This window comes from Megascapheus bottae, chromosome 24 (genome assembly GCF_031878675.1).
Source record: "Megascapheus bottae isolate mThoBot1 chromosome 24, mThoBot2.hap1, whole genome shotgun sequence".
In the NCBI taxonomy this organism is placed as follows: Eukaryota; Metazoa; Chordata; class Mammalia; order Rodentia; family Geomyidae; genus Megascapheus; species Megascapheus bottae.
Window position 1 is genome coordinate 11672107 of NC_143532.1, and position 15019 is coordinate 11687125.

A 15019-nucleotide genomic window follows, 5' to 3' on the forward strand; every position below is an offset into this window, starting at 1 on the left:
TTCAAGCGGGCTGTAGCTCGGGCTTCCTCCACACAGAAGCCCCGAGCTGAAATTTTACAGGGCTTTTAAAGGCAAAAACCACAGATTTACATCAACACAGCAATCAGCTGTTTGAGTGAGATAAGGTGGGGGTTAGGGATATTTCAGGGTGATGGAAGCTAACAAGAGGTTCCTATGCCAGTGGAGTCCTAATTAGCTATCTGAGGGTAGTTTTATGACTTAGAAAACAAATGCCATCCCTTGAATTTACACGAGTTCTGATTAATTTTAACACAGATAGGTCAGTTCCTGGGACTTAATGGCACCACAATTCTGTTTCTTTAATTTATGTGCACTTTTGGGTCACTCACAGTTTATATAAACAACAAGATAGTTACGGCCTCAGAATGGGGGTGCCTGTCTTTTTTTTTTCTCCTCAGAACTACCCTGCTATTGCACTTATGTCCAGTTAATCTCCAAAAAGCTTGAAGTGGAGCTGTGGCTTAAGTGATAGAGTGTTAGCCTTGAACAAAAAAGCTCAGGTACAGGGTTTGCCTAGGCCTTGTGGTACAGTGCTCAAGCCCTAGTCCTGCACAAGCACACACACACACACACACACACACACACACACACACACACACACGTACGTTACTTCTCTAGCTTGCTCCTAACATCTGTAATCCTAGCTATTTGGGAGGCTGAGATCTGGAGTTTGAGAACAACTTGGGCATACATTTGAGACCCCTTCTCAATCAATAGCTGAGCACAGTGGTATCATCCAGTCATTCCATGTAAGAGCGAGGCCAGCTCCTCCCCTGCCCCACCAGCCCCCCCCAAAAAATGTCTGATATGCCATCTCAGCAGTAGTATGTGCCTGTGACCCCAACTATGATGGGAAATCTAAACTATGTGAATCTCAGTCCAGGCATATGCCCAAGTCATCTCAAAGTAATCACTGCAAGAAAAATGCCAGAGGTGTGTCTCAGCAGTAGAACTCATGATGAACAAATACAAGGTCCTGGATTCAAACCCTAGCAGTACTAAAACATGTACATATCTGTGAACAGAACACGAGGTGAATCCTGCCGCCCCTCCCCCCAGTTGTGCAGCACAGTGACATCGTAATATGAGTAAACGTCAGTCACCTGCTCCTTCTGTGCATTCTTGTGTCCTTTACCCATATACTGGCTTTAAAAAAAATGATTTATTTTACTGTAAACATAAAGGGTATCTGAGAATATAACATCTTTTGTATCATGTTTTGTTTTGTTTTGTTTTTTTCCTAGCCTAGACCTTATCTAATGACTTAACCACTTTGAGGGGTCTTTTCCCCCAGATGCCTAGAACAGAAACGTCACAAGCATGTCAAGGTCTGGAGCTCCAGGGTTCTGAAATGAACATGCTGGGCCCCTAACATCAGCTGGTCTGTAATTTTAGTTTGCTTCCTGCTTGCTGCAGCTTTCATCAGGGATCGTGCTGGATGGAGCTGAGGACTCAGGGTGGCTCATGCACTGGGTGGTCACTCCTGCCTGCTAGGCTTGCATTCTTGTGGTTTATAATGTCTTCTCGGGTGAGTAACAGCCTCCTGCTCATGCCAGACCTTTTGGTCTTTGTTGATGACCTGTGGGGACTGAAGCCTGGGAGCTCAGAGTCAAGAACAGGCCTTTTAAGCCTGCTCAATCAATCAGGCTGCACAGAGACAGCCACAGAAAGTACAAGCTGCTGATTCAGAAAGCCCCAAGTACTCACAGAAACATGCCACTTGCCAGGAAGCAGGGGGAGGAGCACTCCTTTTGTTTGTTTTTTTTGGGGGGGAAGGGATTCTAAACTTGATCTCATGTAACAAGTTGTAATCAGGTTACAAGGGCACTAAAATACTGTATAAAGTTACCTTTAAATTTTGCGTTTAGGTTTGTGTCTCAATCTCCAACATATCTATCTACCTACGTACCTGCCTATCTGTCTGTCTGTCTATCTATCTATCTATCTATCTATCTATCTGCACAAATATTCCCAAATCTGAAAAAGTCCCAAATCTCTAAAAACTTCCTGTGTGTGTGTGTGTGTGTGTGTGTGTGTGTGTGTGTGTGTGTGTGTGTGTGTGTGTGAGTCCTAGGGTTTGAACTCAAGGCACTGAGCATTTTGCTTAAGGCTAGCATTCTACCATTTGAGTCACAGCTCCATTTCCAGCTTCCTCTGGTGGTTACTGCCTGGGTTGATTTCGAACTGGAATCTTCATACCTCAGCCTCCTGAGTAGCTGGGATTACAGGTGTGAACCATTGGGCCCAGGCCCATAAAAACTTCTGGTAGCAAGCACTTGACATAGAGGCTATTCAGCCTGTACCTACTTTACTAAGTTAAAAGGAGAAAAGGAAGATCCTATTGGTCAGAACTGAAGCTGTAGAGTCAGTGAAAATGTTCAGCAGGCAGTAATTATCAAGCAGACTTGGGGGTGTTATCTGCTGTTTTGTGGTACTGGGAATCGAACCCAGGGCCTTACAAGTTAGGCAAGTGCTCTACCACTGAGCTATATTGTCAGACCTAAATAGAAGTATGGTTAAGTTTTTCCTCCTTCTCAGGGTTCTTTGTGAAGTCCTTTTACCCACCTTCTATAAAGGGCTGGGGTATTATTACTGTGTAATCAACCACTCTTAAGCCCAGTGGCTTAACACAATTGCTCACGAGTCTGTGGGCCTGCTGGGAGGTTCTGCAGATCTGAGCAGGCCTGGTATGTCTAGGATAGCCATTCACACATCTGCCAGTTGGCTGTCAGCTCAGGCAACACAAGTACCTCAACAGTTGAACTGGCTCTCACAGAACAGGCGGCATCTCGAGAGTTAGAACAGAAGCCTGCCAGGCGTATTACCATTCTTCAGTCTCTTGGCCAATGCAAGCCCAGCTCACACTCTAGGGCTACGGAGACAGCCCCTACCTTCCAGATCCTATTATGGAGGGTAAGAATATTGGGAGGGGTGACCATGGTCAGTTTTGATATCCAGCTACCCTACAACACGGGTGTCTGGCTTTGGGGGGTTCAGAATTGCTGTCGGTTGAGGGAGCATGTGTATCATCTCCCAGAATTGAGGTCAAATCAAAGGGGGTTCAGATTCCAGACTAGGAGGCTTTGGGGTGACTCATTTGACCTCCATTTCCTCATAGGTCTATCATGAGGATCACATTGGCATTTCAGGAAAGGGCTGGGCATGAGCATCTGAACTAGGCACCTGCAAGTAGTCTACGAATAGCGACTGCATTGACCCCGAATTGCATAGGTCATGAAGGCTTTGGCTGACTCCTGCCTCTGTCTCCCAAGGTTGAGGAGAAGGAAGCAGGCGAGGCAGGAGCTTATTTCATGAGGCGTCAGTGACATAGCAATGACAGAGAGCTTAATGACAGGTCTTTGGGGAAAAGGAGCAAGGAATGCAATCTGGGGAGGAGCAGAGGAGGAGCTGAGGTGTGGGGAGAAGGGAAGGGAAGAAAAGAAATATTCTACACGCAGAAGCCAGCCTGGACTCTATAGTAAGAGATCTGTCTCAAAAAAACTTTTTTTTTTTTTTTTTTTTTTTTTTTTTTTAGGGGCCGGGAGTGTAGCCTAGTGGTAGAGTGCTTGCCTAGCATGCACGAAGCCCTGGGTTCAATTCCTTGGTACCACATGCACAGAAAAAGCCAGTGGTGCTGTGGCTCAAGTGGCAGAGCACTAGGCCTTGAGCAAAAGTGGCCATGGACAGTGAGTGGGCCCTGAGTTCAAAGCCCCAGGACTGGCAAAAAAAATATTGTTTTTTACAAGTAACTTGTCCAGTGTGTCCCATGTAGTTAATAGCAGACTCACATCTACCTCTGAGCCACATCATGCCACATGCCTTGTTGATGCCAAGGGAACAGCTGACACTCTGTGTATTTCTCTGAGATTCTTTTCTCTCCTCCAAGAAAGTAAACTACTATGTTACTTTTTTTGGAGTTAGATAATTCACCTAAAAACTCATGTACTTGGTCTATCACTAAGCCATCCCTGGCTCTGTTTACTTTTTAAAATAGTAGCTTGGAAAAACTCTTCAATTTTAGTTTTTAGTACCAGTAGTAAAAGAATAAAGGTGTCTCTTTCCCCCATCCCATTCTTTTTGATGATTTGTAATATTGATAAAAATCTCCAGTTTACAGAGAAGTTGCAAGAATAGAACAAGATATTGGAGTTCTGGAATCTGTAATTCCCAGAAAAACCAGTTCAGTTTATTTGCTTCATAATTTTCCCTCCATATAAATATTTATGTATATACCTTATAAGGGTGGATATACAGTTTCTGTACTATTTAACATTTTATTGGCCATATCTTGCCCCTTAACCCCTAAATATACCAGCATTGATTTCTTAAGAACAAAGATATTTCCATATAGAACCACAGAACAATTAGCCAACTCAGAACATTTCACATGAAAATAGTGCTATCTTCTCTATGGTTTGTATTCCATTCAATAAATTAGCTGTGTTCATCTAGCTATCTGTCTGTCTGTATCCCTCTCTGGTCCAGATGGAATCCAGGATCCTGCACTGCATTTAGCCAGCATACCTCTTTAGATCTCAATCTCTCTCTCTCTCTCTCTCTCTCTCTCTCTCTCTCTCTCTCTCTCTCTCTCTCTCTCTCTCTCTCTCTCTCTCTCTCCCTCCCTCCAGTCCTGGGGCTTGAACTCAGGGCCTGAGCACTGTCCCTGGATTTTCTCAAGGATAGGGCTCTACCACTTGAGCCACAGCACCACTTCTGTCTTTTTTCTATGTATGTGGTACCGAGGAATCGAACCCAGGTCTTCCTGCTTGCTAGGCAAGCACTCTACCACTAGGCCAAACTCCTGGCCCCTCTCTCTTTTCTTTGGTGGTGATGTGGCTTGAACTCTGGGCCTGGGCATTGTCCCTGAGCTCTTCAGCTTAAGGCTACAGACCTACTTTTTGAGCCACAGCGCCACTTCTGGTTTTTTAGTGGTTAATTGGAGATAAGAGTCTCACAGTCGGGGCCAGGAGTTTGGCCTAGGATTATGGGTGTGAGCCACCCTGCTCTGCCTTTTGCTTGTTTTCTTGGGTCAGGCTCTCATTAGCCAGCCTAGGCTGGCTTCCAACTTTCAACCCTCCAATCACAAAGACCCCCACCCAAGGGTAGCATTTAAAAGAAGCTTAGGCTGGGTGCTGGCAGTTGTCATCCGAGCTACTCAGGAGGCTGAGATCTGAAGATGGAAGTTCAAAGCCAACCCTGGGCAGAAACATCCCCATGAGACCCTTATCTCCAATTAACCACTCAAAAAGTGGAAGTGGCACTATGGCTTAAGTGGTAGAGCTGCAGCCTGGAGCACAAAGTGGCTCAGGGACAGTACCCAGACCCTGAGTTCAACCCCCATGTAACAAGAGGGAGCCGGGGAGGGGGGAGTGGGGGGGGAATTCGTTTTGCTTAATTCTGTGTTTCATGTAAAAGGCTTAGTATAGTGGGGTAGTGTTCTTTTTTTATTATTTTTTTTTGCCAGTTCTGGGGCTTGAATTCAGGGCCTGGGCACTGTCCTTGGGCTTTCTCTGTGTATTTGGTACTGAGGAATCAAACCCAGGGCTTTGTGTATGCTAGGCAGTCATTCTATCATTAGGGCATGCTTCCAACTCTGGGTAGTGTTATTTTTGAAATCAAGTTTTTTTTTTTTTTTTTTTTTTTTTTTTACCTAAAATGTTATCCAGATACTTCTTTGTCATTGAAGAATATTTCCTATCATGTTTAATTGATTTAGAGGGTTTTTTTTAACCATAAAAAGTAAACTATAGGGGCGGGGAGCATAGCCTAGTGGTAGAGTGCTTGCCTAGCAAGCACGAAGACTGGGGTTCAATTCCTTGGTACCATGTGCATAGAAAAAGCCAGAAGTGGTACTGTGGCTCACATGGGACAGCGCTCGTCTTGAGAAAGCCCAAGGACAGTGCTGAGCCCTACTTCAAGCCTCAGGACTGGCAAAAAAAAAAAGAAAAGAAAAGAAAAGAAAAGCGTAAACTATAATTTATGCAGTGAGTGACCAATGTTTGAGCATGTGGCTTTCTTTCCACATTTCCATGTTACAAACCATACTGTAAGACATAGTCCCAAATGAGAGGTGTCACTGAGAAGTGGCTAAAGCATGGGCCACAAAGCTGAATTCCAGGTTAACACCTGCCAGCTGCAGGATCTAATGACACCCATGTGAAGGCTCTGACTGCTACCAATGGACAATGCCATTGATGATCAGAGTACCCATGTTTCTGCTGTTGTAAGGGTCTAAATGTGTTCATCAAATATGGCACTAAAGAGTCGGGTGTGGTAGTACATGCTTGTAATCCCAGCATTTGAGAGGCAAAGGCAGGAGACCAAGAGTTCAAGGCCGCACTGAATACCAGTATATAATTACACCTGTAATCCTAGGCACTCAGGAGACTGAGTTCTGAAGGATCACAGCTCAAAGCCAATCTAGACAGAAAGGTTTGTGAGACTCTATCTTTAAAATAACCAACTAAAAGCTGGACTAGAGGCATGGTTCAAAAGGTAAGGGCCATTCAAATGCGCAAACCTTGAGCGAATGTGAGGTTCTTTTATTTATTTTTTGAGGGGGAGGCGGTCATGGGACTTGAACTCTTGGTCTTGGCACTGTCCCTTGAGCTCTTCAACTCAAAGCTATTGCCCTACCTCTGGGCCTGGGACTGGGCTTTCTCCCTGAGCTCTTCAGTTCAAAGCTACCGCCCTACCCCTGAGCCCCAGAATCACTTCCCATTTTCTAGTGATTAAGTGGAGATAAGAGTCTCAAGGTCTTTAGTGCCCTGAGTGGCTTTGAATCTTGATCCTCAGATCTCAGCCTCCTGAGTAGCTAGGATTATAGGCAGAAGCCACTGAGCCCAGCTAAGTGTGAGGTTCTGATCTGAACCCTGTATAGGTGCAAAAAAACAAAAGAATTTGTGGCTAGCCTAAGCTACACAGTGAAACAGAAAGAAAGAAGGAAAGAAAGAAAGAAAGAAAGAAAGAAAGAAAGAAAGAAAGAAAGGAAGAAAGGCAGGCAGGCAGGCAGGCAGGCAAGCCTGTGGAGTTTTCCAGCAGGAAAGTCTGTGAGACTTTTTTTTCCCCTTTGTTTGGTCATGGCACTTGAACTCTGGGCCTGGGTACTGTCCTTGAGCTCTTTGGCTCAAGGTTACCACTCTACCACTGGAGCCACAGTGCCACTTCCAGTTTTCTGGTGGCTAATTGGAGATGAGTCTCATGGACTTTTGTGCTCCGGTTGGCATTGAACCATGATCCTCAGATCTCAGCCTCCTGAATAGCTAGGCTTATAGGTATGAGCCACCAACTCCTGGCTGAACAATATTCTGTTGTATAGATACATATTTTATTTGCCCCTACCTTTGAGCTATGCTGAATGCTACATGAGCAATATGCCCAAGTTGGTTTTTTTTTCTGTTTGTTTTTTGCCAGTCCTGGGGCTTGAACTTGGCCTGGGCACTATACCTGAAATCTTTTTTGCTCAAGACTAGCATTCTAGGCTGGGAGTTTGGCCTAGTGGTAGAGTGCTCGCCTAGCACACACGAAGACCTGGGTTCAATTCCTCGGTACCACAGACTGAAAGTGGTAGAGCACTAGCCTTGAGGAAAAAGTCCAAGGACAGTGCTCAGGCCCTGAGTTCAACCCCCAGGACTGGCCCCAAAAAAAAGAAAAGAAAAAAAGAGTAGCATTCTACCATTTGAGTCACAGTGCCACTTCTGGTTTCTGAGTATAATTTATTGGAGATAAGAGTCTCATAGAGTTTCTTGTCCGGGCTGGTTTTGAAGCACAATCCTCACTCCTCCTGAGTACCTACCATTACCAGTGCCTGGTATAAACTCCATGGTGGAAGTGTTAAGTGATAGGGTCCCTCTAGGTTTCAGTATTTGAGGAACTTTGGCTATTTTCCAAAGCTACATCCTCCCCAAACTGTGAAGACTCACAACAGCCCTCACAATGAGCCCAGAGACAGAATTTTTTTAATTGTTTCTTGTGTTTCCAAGAGAAGGCAGTGAAGGTGGAGAAGGGAAGGAGTTCTCACAGAACTCCATTGTGAGGGCTGGCATTGCCTGTGCATCAGTGCAAAACTTGAATTTGGAGCAAAACAGTGGGGTTTCGATCTAAGTGTTGGTGTAGGGATGGAAGCTTCCAGTTCCACAAGTGGACTTCAAAGCTCCTTCTGCATTTGTTGCATTAGGTGACTGCTGGAGCCAGGTTCTTACTAATGAATGCTGGCTGAAGTGCTCCGTCAAGATGGAACTCTGCAAAGCCCAGCATGAATTATTCAGTTAGGCTTCTTAACCCAGGATGAGGCTGCCCAGAAAGACAGAAGAGCTCAGCTGCATCTTTTCCTCCCCTAGTCTGCAGGACCCCGAGAAGCCTCAGTCTAGAAAATGAGGCTGAACAATTAGGTCTTATTCCTTTGTGCTGGAAGGCAAGGCCCAGGCAGAGCAGGGCTGTCAACCCGCATCCCAAGCTGGAAGCAGGACCTGTTCAGGCTGTCCCCATCAGCCGACTCACAAAACCCCAGAATCATGAAGCAAACTTCTATACAGGTCCAGAGAGGAAATAGTTTAGTCTTGTAGGCCTGTGTTTCTGCTACACCACTCATTCCTGTCATTGTAGCACTGAAATACCCATCAACAGCCACCAAGTGAATAAAGGCACTGAGATAGATCTCTTTGTGCTATCTGTCTATCTGCCTAGCTATCTAGCTCTGGGCTTGGGTACTTTTCTTTTTGCTCAAGGTTAGTTGCTCCACCACTTGAGCCACAGTCCTATTTCTGGGTGGTATGTGTGTGTGTGTGTATGGTTAATTAGAGATAAGAGTGAGGATCATTGACTTTCCTGCCCAGTCTGACTTTGAACCAACATCCTCAGATCTCAGCCTCCCCAGTAGCTAGGATTACAGGCATGAGCCACAAGTGCCTGGTTTACACACACACACACACACACACATGCATATTTTTGCTGGTCCTGGGCTTGAGACCAGGGCCTGAGCACTGTCCTTGGGTTTTCTCAAGGCTAGAGCTCTACCACTTGAGCCACAGCACCACTTCCAGCTTTTTTTCCCCTATGTATGTGGTATCGGGGAATCAAACCCAGGTCTTCGTGCATTCTAGGCAAGCACTCTACCACTAGGCCAAACTCCCGGCACTACAATATATTTTTGTATTATATATTTTTCTTCCTTTGAGTTTTTAAAGTGATAGAAACTGTTTGTTAGCTCCTAGAATGTACAGAACCAAGTGTCAAGTAAGAATGTGAAGCATGCCTGCTATTTAGAATAAACACAATGACCTCCCAGTATGGGTCTGGAGTTAACAAGTGGCTGGATGAGTGATTCTGGCTTCACATCCCCCTTGAGGTTGCAGTTTAGCTGTCTCTGGGACCACAGCTTCTTGGTGTCCTTACACCCTAGATCCACGAGAGGGGAGGAGATTGTGATATCTTGTATGTCCTACTGATAGAAAAAGTCAGTTCTACTCAATATAGAAAACCATTTTAGCCAGATGCAGTGGCTCATGCCTGTATCCTAGCTACTCAGGAGGCTCAGATCAGAGGATCAAGGTTCAAAGCCAGCCTGGGCACTAAAAAGTCCATTAGACTCTTATCTCCAATTAATCACTAGAAAACCAGAAGTGGTGCTATGGCTCAAAGGGTAGGGAGGTAGCTTTGAGCTGAAAAGCTTAGGGATAGCACCTAGGCTCAGAGTTCAAGCCCCATGACCAACCAAAAAAAAAAAACAAACAAAAAAGCCAATTTAAGGGCAGTTCAGGAAACAGCAAGTACAAAAGGAATAAGCTTGTGTGTGTGTGTGTGTGTGTGTGTGTGTGTGTGTGTGTGTGTGTATTTAAGCTACAGAGCATGCCTAGCATATCCAAGGTGTTAGTTATGCTATAATATACATTATAGACACACATATGCAATATATCTCTATATGTGTATATATGTCACACACATCTAATGGGAGTGAAGCAGAGTTCACATCAGCTAGGTCTTCATAGCTATTTGTCAAGGGAGTTTGGAATTTTTTTCTGAGTGTCAGATGGAACTGCTTCCTCCATTATTAGCTTTTTGATCTCAGGCAACTTATTTCACTCTTCCGAGTTTCATTTTACCTACCTGTAAAATGGGGTTAATCATTATTCGCTGTGATAGGCAGCTTCTAAAATGGCCCCTAATAATTGTATATCTTAGCAGTAACACCCTAGGATGGGAGCTAGATTTAGTGACTTCTCACTAATACGACATGGCAGAAGTGATGGGCAAGCATTTCCTACCACTGCTGTGACAAATTACCACAACCACAGTGACTTAAAATAACACAAAGTTAACATTCTACAGTTCTCCTGGTTCATGCCTGTAATCCTAGCTACTCAGGAGTCTGAGAGCTGAGGTTCATGGTTCAAAGCCAGCCCAAGGACAAAAATCCATGAGACTCCAATTAACCACCAGACAGCCGGAAATGGTGCTTTGGGCTCAAAGTGGTAGAGTGCTAGCCTTGAGCTGACGAGCTCAGGGACTGTGCCCAAGCCCTGAGTTCAAGCCTCACAACCCACAGGGCAGAAAAAAACCCACTATAGTTCTGGGGGTTCAGGCATCTAAATGAGTCTACCAAGCTAAAAATCAAGAAGTCAACAGAGTTGTATCCTTTTCCTCCTTCCTTCCTTGTCCTCATTTTCTTTCCCTTCCCTTTCCTTTCTTTTCCTTCTTCCTCTCTACTCCTCCCCTCAGCTGGGGCTGGAACCCAGGACCTTGCACATGCTGGGTAAACACTCTGTGTTATATTTCCAGCTGTGAGCTGTTTTCTTCTGGAGATAGAGGAGATTTTCCAGGGGAGACTCAGCTTCCTTGGCTTCTCTAGTGCCAGGAAGCTTCTAGCCTGCCTTGGATCACGTTCCTTCCTTCCATCTTCCAGTCCCATCACCAGAGCTTCCTTTCACCACTCTTGGGGCTTCCCCTTAGAAGGAGCGCGTCTGCACAACTCAAGAAACTCTCCATCTCAAACTCCTAAACTTCAGCATACATGCGAATCCCTTTTGCCAAGGAGAGTCATATATTCACGAGTCTGGGGATTCGTACATGATCATTATGGTGGGGTACATTATTCTGTCTAGTAGAGGGAGGTACACTGTTTTGTGATTAGGCAATGAAGAGATTACAGCTTTTCTACTGAACTCTCATAGTCATGAGCATTCAAGTTAACTGTGACAGTCACTAAGACATGAGGCAGCTTTCAGCCCTGCTGCATGTCTCGCCCTGTAAGTGAACTTGGAAGTGGGTTCTCATTCCCCTGAGAGCCCCGAGATAAGCCAGGTAAGGTGCTGCTCACCAGCAATGCACTACTTAGGGCGCTGAGGCATGACAGTCAGTTCAAGGACAGCCTGGTTGTTATAAAGGAGTTCAAATCCAGCATGGGCTCTATAGTGAGACTGTCTCAAAAAAGAAAAAAAAAATGAGGGCCGGGAGTGTGGCCTAATGGTAGAGTGCTTGCCTAGCATGCACAAAGACCAGGGTTCGATTCCTCGGTACCACATATATAGAAAAGCCAGAAGTGGTGCTGAGGCTCAAGTGGCAGGGCACTAGCCTTGAGGAAAAAGCCCAAGGACAGTGCTCAGGCCCTGAATTCAGGCCCCAGGACTGGCAAAAATAAAGGGGGGGGGGGAGAGCAAGGTGTCAGTGGCTCACACATATAATCGTAATCCTAGCTATACAAGGGATTGAGCTCTGGAGGATCACAGTTCAAGGCCAGCCCAAGAATAAAAGTCCTCTAGGCCCATCCCCAGTCCTCGCGATGGCTGGATACCCTGATTCTCTTTTTATTGGGTGCAGGACTGCCTATTTAATGAGGCAAGGAGAATGTCCAACACCACTTAAAAGAAAGAAGAGAGAAAAGCAGAGAGAAGAGAGGAGAAGGGGGAGATGGAGGAAGGGAGGGAGGGGAGACAGACAGCAGAGAGAGAGAGAGAGAGAAAGAGAGAGAGAGAGAGAGAGAGAGAAAGAGAGAGAGAGAGAGAGAGAGAGAGAGAGAGAGAGAGAGAGAGAGAGAGAGAGAGAGAGAGAGAGAGAGAGAGAGAGAGTTAGTTTGATACAAGCTCTGCAGCCTTGACTTGGAGCTTCATCTCTGGGGCGCTGTCCTCGGTGCACCACTGCCCCCTGGTGGTCAAGGTATATGCTAGTGGTGTAGCACACAGGAGGCTGGCAGCGCACCCTGCACCCCTGGTTCCTGAGGGGCTGCAGCCCACCCACCCTGGCCGCTGTACCTGACCATTTTAGCTCTAGACGTTTATTATGAGCTGGACACTGTACTGAGCATCTGTTTTGCCAGTCCTGGGGCTTGAACTCAGGGCCTGGGCACTGTCCTTGGACTTTCTCAAGGCCAGAGCTCTACCATTTGAGCCATAGCACCACTTCTGCCTTTTTTTCTATGTATGTGGTACTGAGGAATCGAACCCAGGTCTTCATGCATGCGAGGCAAGCACTCTACCACTAGGTCAAACTCCCGGCCCCTAAACCTGTTCTTAGAAAAAAGAAAATATTGAGGAGGTCTTGGGGCTGCAGTGTTCAGCTCCACTTGCACTACTGCAGAGGGCATTTTGGCTCAGCTATACATCAGTGAACCTACTTTGTGCTCAAATTTCTCTTTTCTGAGATGACCTGACTTGTACAACAGGGGAAGTTTCCTCTTTCTCTCTCTTGTGTCTGGGAAGACTACATAATTACCTATCAACTTGATATTTGTATCCTAAACTACAACCATAGTGTTAAAATATAAGGGTTTGTAGCTCTCTGTGTATTTTCTTTTCCTTCTGTCTTATTTGTACTATGATAGTTTTGCTGTTTTAGCTGGAATGTAACATTCTGTAATTCTTACATGCTCAAATAAGACTAAAGCGGGGAAAGACTCTTTTTATATATAAGTAGCAAGCCCCAGTGCTGGTAGCCTATCTGCTCAGGAAGCTGAGATCTAAGGATTGTGGGTTTGAGCCAGCCTGAGCAGCAAAGTCCATGAAATTCTTATCACCACCACCAAAAATGCTCCAAGCGGAGCTGTGGCTTGAGTGATAGAGCACTAGCCTTGAGTAAATGGAGCCCTGGGACAGTGGCCAGGCCTTAAGTTCATTTGGGTATCCCTGGGGACACCCTGACTTGTGAATTTTTTAGGTCCAAAAGCAGGACTCAAACTCGGTACCTGCTACTTTCAATTACTGGCTAACACTCTACCACTGAGCCATGTCTCTAACCCCTTGACTTTTGTTTCTATGGTGAGCAGAATAGAACAGTTGTAACAGGAAGAGGAAAAAGACAAGAGCCACCACTAAACAGGAATTCTAAGGATTAAGTGAACTAGCACACTGTCTTGCACACCACGTAAATGTAAATAAATGGTAGCTATTAACCACCTAACTTCACTGTGAATAAATTTAGCAGCTAATCTTTCCTTCTTGATGTGCCATCCTTAAATCTTAGCCAAGTTCTGAAAACTGAAATACAACTGATTCCCATTCACCTCAGAAGGCTAGTTATTCAACTATTACAATGATGTTATTTAACAGAGTCCTAAAAGGCTGAGTTACTCATCAGTATACAGCTCGAGACTGCTGATACCAGAAAAATCCTCTGCTCAACCAGCCTGGATTCCCTCCCTGGGAATGAAGATGTGCTGAGATTTACAGTGGTAGCTGGACCTAGGCCAGGCTTCACACACAAATCACTGGTTTCTTTGGGGACTAAGATTTTATAAATAACAGGAGGGTAGCATTCAGTTAATTACAATTCATGCCATTCCTTCTAAGAAATCCACTAAAGGAATTCCCCAACAATCAACAGCAAACACTTGACAGCATTCAAACTATTCAGTAGAGGATCTCATTAGAATTTATCCATTGTCCAATTATGTATCAGTTGATGGGGTGGCATTATCCCTGCAAAAGAAATGACAAAAAATGCTTCAGATCTACCTCAGGCCATCCAGATGAGGGAAGAGCACCCAAGAAAATGTTCATCAAACTCCCTCATTACCTCCTTAGGAATCATTATTGCTGGAAAAGGGAGTGTGGCTTGAGTGCAGTATGTGTGTGTGTGTGATGGGGCTTGAACTCAGGCTGGGCACTGTCCCTGAGCTCTTCAGCTCAAGGCTACCACCCTACCCCTAGGGCCACAGCCCCACTTTCAGTTTTCTAGTGATTAATTGAAGATAAGAGTCTCAAGGTCTTTTGGGCCTGGGCTGGCTTTGAACCTTGATCCTCAGATCTCAGCTTCCTGAGTGGCTAGGATTAGAGGCATGAACCACCACACCTGGCAAGTGGCTTTGTGTGAAAGAAATCAATGTCCATAGGTGTCCCCAAATTTCTCTACACTGCTGGTGTACATGAACCAAAAAAGATTCTAGAAATTCCTTGAAGTATGCTTAAAGAAGGTACTAGGAGAGCAGGCCCTGGAAGCTGACCTCATACTTTACTGATGGAAAAGCACCAAGGAATTAAAATGGGTTGATTTCTTTTTTCTTTTTTTTTTTGCCAATCCTGGGCTTCAGCTCAGGGCCTGAGCACTGTTCTTGGACTTTCTCAAGGCTAGAGCTCTACCACTTGAGCCTCAGCACCACTTCCGGCTTTTTTCTATGTATGTGGTACCGAGGAATCGAACCCGGGTCTTCGTGCATGCTAGGCAAGCACTTTAACCACTAGGCCAAACTCCCAGCCCTGGGTTGATTTCTTAAACAGTAAAAATATTGTCTTTGTGCACATTCTTCCTCTTATCTGAATCAAAGACATTTTCTAGCAATGAGCAATTTTACTTCTTAACAGTAAAATTTTTTTAGGGAAAAAAAATTCTATTAGCTTGCCAGGTACCTGTGGCTTAAGCCTATAATCCTAGCTACTCAGGAGGCTGAGATTTGAGGAATGCAGTTCAAAGCCAGTCCATGCACAAAAGTCCATGAGACTCGTATCTCCACCAGAAAACTGGAAGTGGTGCTGTGGTTCAAAATGGTAGAGCACTAGCCTTAAGCTGAAGA